This window comes from Oncorhynchus keta, chromosome 7, assembly GCF_023373465.1.
Source record: "Oncorhynchus keta strain PuntledgeMale-10-30-2019 chromosome 7, Oket_V2, whole genome shotgun sequence".
Classification (NCBI taxonomy): domain Eukaryota; kingdom Metazoa; phylum Chordata; class Actinopteri; order Salmoniformes; family Salmonidae; genus Oncorhynchus; species Oncorhynchus keta.
The window spans coordinates 8,815,489-8,823,195 of NC_068427.1; the positions used below are offsets into that span (position 1 = coordinate 8,815,489).

The 7,707-nt window shown below is 39.2% G+C and overlaps 1 protein-coding gene across 2 annotated transcripts in view; it reads right to left on the reverse strand.

Moving 5' to 3' along the window:
- Window positions 1-7,421, reverse strand: part of adarb1b (adenosine deaminase RNA specific B1b) — a 173,957-nt gene extending 166,536 nt beyond the window's left edge. For both annotated transcript variants that reach the window (XM_035773173.2, XM_035773172.2), the window contains exon 1: window positions 7,168-7,421. The gene's annotated coding sequence lies outside the window, so the exon portion shown is untranslated. The remainder of the gene's footprint in view (window positions 1-7,167) is intronic.
- Window positions 7,422-7,707: the final 286 nt, after the last annotated feature.

Here is a 7,707-nt window from a genome sequence, read left to right on the forward strand (position 1 = left end):
AATTATAGTTTCCGGATTTGATCATATTTATGACCAAAGGCTTGTATTTCTGTGTTTATTATATTATAATTAAGTCTATGATTTTGATATTTGATAAAGCAGTCTGACTGAGCGGTGGTAGGCAGCAGCAGGCTCGTAATCATTCATTCAAACAGCAGCTCTTAGCAATGCTTGAGGCACAGCGCTGTTTATGACTTCAAGCCTATCAACTCCAGAGATTAGATTGGCAATACTAAAGTGCCTATTAGAACATCCAATAGTCAAAGGTATATGAAATACAAATGTTAGAGAAAAATAGTCGACGCGTCATAATTCCTATAATAACTACAACCTAAAACGTCTTAACTGGGAATATTGAACCACCAGCTTTCATATGTTCTGAGCAAGGAACTTAAACATGAGCTTTTTTACATGGCACGCATTGCACTTTTACTTTCTTCCCCAACACTGTGTTTTTGCATTATTTAAACCAAATTGAGCATGTTTCATTATTTATTTAAGACAAAATAGATTTTATTTATGTATTATATTAAGTTTTAAAAAGTGATCATTGTTCATCCAGTATTGTTGTAATAAAAGACTCTTGAACACATAATCATATGACTACCAAGACTATTTGCATTGCACCCCCCCCTCTTTTACACCGCTGCTACTCTGTTGTTATCATCTATGCATAGTCACTTGAATAAATCTCGCTATTGTTATTTTACAGCTGCTCTTTAATTACTTGTTACTTTTATTTCTTATTCTTATCTGTATTTAAAAAATTTAAAAAATTAAACTGCATTGTTGGTTAGGGCCTCGTAAGTAAGCATTTCACTGTAAGGTCTACTACACCTGTTGTATTCGGTGCATGTGACTAATAAAATTTGATTTAATTTGGTTTATTTGAGCAATATGAGATGGAAGGAAGTTCCATGCAATAAGGGCTCTACCACAGAATGTGTATCTGAAGCTGCAATATACAATGCATTCGGAAAGAATTCAAACCCCTTGACTTTTTCAACATTTTGTTACATTACAGACTTATTCTGAAATAGTTTAAATTGTTTTTTCCCCCTCAGTCTAATAAGGGCTCTATATAATTCTGTGCGCTATCTTGAATTTGTTCTGGATTTGGGGACTGAAAAGACCCCTGGTGGCATATCTGGTGAGATAAGTGTGTGTGTCAGAGTTGTGTGTGAATTGACTATGCAAACAATTTGGGATTTAACACAATGTTTCTTATAAAAAGCAGAAGTGATGCAGTCAGTCTCTCCTCAACTCTTAGCCAAGAGAGACTGGCGTGCATAGTATTTACAGGTGTACATTTCTTTGCAAATGTATTAAATATAAAAGACTGAAATATCACATTTACATAAGTATTCAGAACCTTTACTCAGTACTTTGTTGAAGCACTTTTGACAGCGATTACAGCCTCGAGTCTTAGGAGTTCCTCCCATTCTCCTCTGCAGATCCTCTCCAACTCTGTCAGGTTGGATGGAGAGTGTCGCTTCACAGCTATTTTCAGGTCTCTCCAGTGATGTTCGATCGGGTTCATGTCCGGGCTCTGGCTGGGCCACTCAAGGATATTCAAACACTTGTACCAAAGCCACTCCTGCATTGTCTTGGCTGTGTGCTTAGGGTCGTTGACCTGTTGGAAGGTGAACTTTTTCCCCAGTTGGAGGTCCTGAACACTGGAACAGATTTTCATCAAGGATCTTTTTGTACTTTTCTCTGTTCATCTTTCCCTTGATCATGACTAGTCTCCCAGTCCCTGCCGCTGAAAAACATCCCCACCGCATGATGCTGCCACCACCATGCTTCACCATAGGGATGGAGTCAGGTTTCCTCCAGACGTGATGCTTGGCATTCTCATTGGACCAGAAAATCTTGTTTCTCATGGTCTGCGTGTCCTTTTGAGGCCTTTAGGCAAACTCCAAGTGGGCTGTCATGTGCGATTTTACTGAGGAATGGCTTCCGTCTGGCCATTCTACCATAAACACCTGATTGATGGTGTGCTGCAGAGATGGTTGTCCTTCTGGAAGGTTCTTCCATCTCCACAGAGGAACTCTAGAGCTCTGTCAGAGTGACCATCGGATTCTTGGTCACCTCCCTGACCAAGGCCCTTCTCCCCCGATTGCTCAGTTTGGCCGGGCGGCCAGCTCTAGGAAGAGTCTTGGTGTTTCCAAACTTCTTCCATTTAAGAATGATGGAGGCCACTGTTTTCTTGGGGACCTTCAATTCTTCCAAATTGTCTTGGTACCCTTCCCCAGATCTGTGCCAACACAATCCTGTCTCGGCGCTCTACAGACAATTCCTTTGACCTCATGGCTTGGTTTTTGCTTTGACATGCACTGTCAACTGTGGGACCTTATATAGACAGGTGTGTGCCTTTCCAAATCATTTCCAATCGATTGAATTTACGACAGGTGGACTCCAATGAAATTGTAGAAACAGGATGATCAATGGAAAAAGCATGCATCTGAGCTCAATTTCGAGTCTCATAGCAAAGGGTCTGAAAAGGGTATTTCAGTTTTTTATAAATTTGCACAAAACAAATTCTACGGTTTTCAATTTGTCATTGTGGGGTATTTTTTGTAGATTGATTTTATTTAATCGATTATAGAATAAGGCTGTAACGTAACAAAATGTGGAAAATTGGAAGGGGTCTGATTACTTTCCAAATACACTGTAATTACAGACATTCCTGACTGAAAAGTGGTGTTACCGAAATCCCTAATTTGTTTTGGAAAAACATTCCTTACTCTCTTTACGAGGCACATGTACATAAGAAATAAACTCGAAACGGGAGAATGTTTACTGGTTGTTCAGGAGGTAAAGGGGAAGTCAGATGTGTGAAATACATTTGACTAGTTGTGGAAAATACTTGAGATCAAGAAAATGAAGGTAAGGATCAAGCTCTGCATGCATATTATGTGTGCCAAACAGGTCATGTTAGATTACGATATAATTTTTCTGACCGTTTAAATACATTATAAGCATACCAGTGTGTCTGTTATATATATATATATAAAAAATGTTTTTAAAGTAAAGTCATTATTACAGCAAAGACTAAAAACAGTCGCATTCATTTGTGAATGCAATCCCCGAAATGGAATCGTTTACGCTAAATATTCAATGGTCACTGTTATTTTATTTTAAAACTAAAATGCTTGATTGCATTTCAAATCATGAAAGACTTGTATGGTGTGTGATGACATGAAAGAATACATGATTGATTGATACAGTGACCTATATAAGTATTGCAATATAGGCCTAAGTAAGTTACGGTATTAAGACTAATCAGGATGCAGCTCAGCTCTATGGTGGCTACACTAAGCTGCTATACTAAGCCTACTAATGATAATGACATTGCTTTTATTATAATTATGATAATAATAATAGTAATAATAACAATAAGAAGGAGCTCAAGGAAAAAGGAGGGATATTATTATTAATATAATTTCTGACCATTTGCAACATTGTAAACAACACTAAATCAATTAGAAATCATACCAGAGAGGCTGGTTTGTAAAGCTTTTATTACAGCATAGCAAAGTTTTTTTTTCAAATCAGAATTTGTGAAATTGTTTATTCGACATGTGGTTGCTGAGGTTTGGTGCTCATGGAATCAGTAGGCTATTAAAAAAGCAGTCAAATAGGCAACAGAAGCAGGATCTGTCTTATTTCTGTAGATATATATGGATGATTTATAAAGCCAGGCACATTTAACAGTTGTGCTATTGATTATAGACCTAATTAAGTTGGTTTTCTCTCCTCACTTGTCTTAGACAATTAAGGCACGGGCTATTTTCTTGTCTGTCTCCTAACTCCGCCGCATTGTTCTCTACACCAATATGCTGGTTAACTTTGCTATTATGAACTTAGCAACATGGTCTAGGAAAAGGCTTCAATTCAACAGCGCATTGATGTGTTTCAGAACCGCGGACAGCGACCACCATCCAACGTAGGAGAAAGCGCATTGTTATAAAAGAATATTTTTTATTTGTGTTGCACAATTGTTCTTACATAATATAAACATATACAATTTCAGTAGAACATGTCTCAGGGGCGGCAGCGTAGCCTAGTGGTTAGAGCGTTGGACTAGTAACCTTAGCTGACAAGGTACAAATCTGTCGTTCTGCCCCTGAACAGGCAGCTAACCCACTGTTCCTAGGCCGTCATTGAAAATAAGAATTTGTTCTTAACTGACTTGCCTAGTTAAATTTAAAAAATAAAAAAGACTGATGGACTGTGCCATCCCCACAGCCTCCACAATGGATCAGTCCACTCAGACAGGCATGAATCAGGCCTGATTGATTTATTTTGTCTTGTACACCATGATTTATTTATTTTTTTGCTACTGCTCGAATAAAAGGAATCTCGGTCGACCAACGGCCTATCGACCAAACAATCGACCAGTCGACTAAATGGGGTCAGCCCTAATTCAATGTCTGCTTTTTTTGTATTTTGAACCATCTACCAATATGTGCCCTTCTTTGCGAGGCATTGGAAACCTCCCTGGTCTTTGTGGTTCTTTATAGTTGAATCTGTGTTTCAAATTCACTGCTCAACTGAGGGACCTTACAGATAATTGTATGTGTGGGGTACATAGATTCAGTAGTCACTCAAGTGAATCCATGCAACTTATTATGTGACTTGTTAAGCACATTTTTACCACAGAACATACATGTATTTTGGCTTGCCATAACAAAGGGTTTGAATACTTATTGACATTTTATTTTGTATTACACTGAATAGAAATAGAAATGTTTCATGAGCTGAAATAAAATCTCCCCAAAATGTTCCAATATGCACAAAAAGCTTGTTTCTCTAGTATTTTGTGCAAATTTGTTAACATTCCTGTTAGTGAGAAATTCTCCTTTGCCAAGATAATCCATCCATCTGACAGGTGTGGCATATCAAGAAGCTGATTAAACGGCATGATCATTACACAGGTGCACCTTGTACTGGGGGCAATAAAAGGCCACTCTAAAATGTGCAGTTGTCACACAACACAATGCCAGCTCTCTTTCAGCATGACAGTGCCCCCGTGCACAAAGCGAGGTCCATACAGAAATGGTTTATTGAGATCGGTGTGGAAGAACTTGACCCGATCGAAGACCTTTGGGATGACTTCGAGCCAGACCTAATTGCCCAACATCAGTGGCCGACCTCACTAATGCTCTTGTGACTGAATGGAAGCAAGTCCCTGCAGCAATGTTCCACCATCTAGTGGAAAGCCTTCCCAGAAGATTGGAGGCTATTATAGCAGTATAGGGGAGACCAACTCCATATAAATATCCACATATTTTTGTATATATAGATGTATGACCAAGGAAAACTCCACCCCCGCTACTGAAAGAAATTCTAGGGGAAACACTGCCATACTTTTTGGATATGTTACTTCATTTGTAACATTATGTGGTGATTTTAGAGGTGTCATCCCAGAGTGGTTGGAGAGGGGCGAGGGGAATTGTTTTTCCTAGGAACCAGAGTTTTTCCTGATCTGGTAGGCTACCTGAACCAGGGAAACCTCCGGACCCTAGTTGTAGGGTATGACATACTAATACATCAGATGTAAAAACAGTTTTATATGGGCTAATTTTTCAAATCAGGTCACGTTTGTTTTTTCTGGGATGAAAACATTAAAACACTGTTAAACTGCAGCAACCTTGAATTATATTTTAAAACTAAACTAACATGGGATCCTTTCCACATACAGAGACAACAACTGCGTTTGAACAACAGAACAGGGCTGAGCTTGCTTTATGCAGGGTTGCATTGTGTAGGCCTTTGCATCAGTAATTTAAAAGTTACTCACCCAGTATGTCATCACTATTGTGTTGATTGATTAACTCTAGGCAATGTTGGATTGAAAAGGTTGGCTAGCCATCCGAAATTATAAACCAAATTTGATCACATTCACATTTTTTTCATAACACAAATAAATACATGACCGCTTCGATTCCCCAGAAGGGGTCAACGGGCATAGGCTTCTCTAGACTACCTGCAGCTGTAGTTGTTATCAATAGGCTACAGTTGATCAGACTACAACAGATTAATTGTGCACGAGTTGACTAATCATGAGGCGAATCAGTCTGAACAACAGTACTTTGTCCCCCTTTTCAACACTTTTGTGTCAATATTTTGTTCTTATTAAACCAAATCAAAAGTGCTGGGACAAATGCCAGCTTGCCACACGTATGCCTGCGCCCAGGCTGTGCTGATCTCTGCGATTTAAATCGCCACACAATTCTACAAATTAATAAACATGTCCTATATGTATGATCAACTATCTAGACATGTTCTGATAGTCTCAATATTTTTAGACAGTGTGTCGAAATTTCGATACACTATTGATTTTTTTATTATTATTGTGGCGGGAATGACGATACATAACTTCAAACACCCATTAGTACCAAATACAGTATTTAATTCAACAAGAACATTCAACAAGAACACCACACATTTCTATATTATAGGCTATACATTATTCATTCACATCAAATGGTTGACCACAACAACGCCCAACCATGCTGTGATTTAACCTAAATAAGTGTCCTTCTGAAAACCCATAAGGCAGGTTGTTCATGGGCTATAATAGCCTGGCACATAATTTAGCAACGTAACCTACCACATTTCAATTTGGTGCTTTCGTTTTATTCGGGGGAAACTTGGCTCCATTTTGAATCGTATCTAATTTTGTTCAAACGCCATGACTTTTCAAATGCTATCTATCACAGGTCAAAAACGGACCATGGCTTGGTAGCCTACTTCAAATACGAAATCTAGAGAAAATCGAATATTTTTCTCACCAAGCGAACTGTTCAACTGACAGCGCTCAACTGAACAACTAGCCATTCCGTCAACTAATCGTGTAGAGTTCCCCGCCAAAAGAACATTACAATGTATCCCTTTCATTAAACTGCGGCTCTGCACACGCGGTCTCCCTGGATCTTCATTGTAGTACACTGTATATTCGCAACTAGCAGACACGACAGCCGAACACAACATGATAACGTCAGCTCAATGTACTAAACAAGGTGCACATTTGTATTAAATAGGGGTGACTACATTTAAGGCAAGAGCCATGTTTGTACGCTGTCTACAAGAACATATTAAATAAACACACCCGGAACCCAAGCATACCATCCGTCACACTGAGAAGACGTCAATACTTACAGTAGTGTTGCAATTAAAAGGGAAGCGTTCAGTTCCATCAAAGAGGTGCTTGTCCTTCCTTCAATTTAAAAGCAAAGAGTATGTTTTATGGGTTGCAGAATTAATTGGCTTGAAAGCGCCGCTCTTACAGTTGCATGCACACGCCGCAATACAGACAGGCTGGCTATGTTCCTCTAGCGGTGTCAGTCCTCCGGCGCAAGCAATGGGAAGGATAGATAAACAGGACAGTGTGAATGCAGAAACACGTAATCGGATCGGTCTGTCGTGCTGAACTGCGCATGTGCATGCCTGTCAAATGAATCGGACGCACAGGGTACGTTCGAGCGAATCACTTTTGTCAAGTCGGTGACCATTGTTCACCGCCTTTCAATGTGTGTTGCATTATGGGGATAAAATGTTCCGACTTGATCCTACATATCGACTGCATGCACTTAACAAACATCATGTGATCAAAGGTCATTAAGTGTTGACTACAGTAGACTGCAAGTTTCTGCAGTTGCTCTTCAGCAACTTCATCCTGCTGTCGGAGGCTCTATTGTG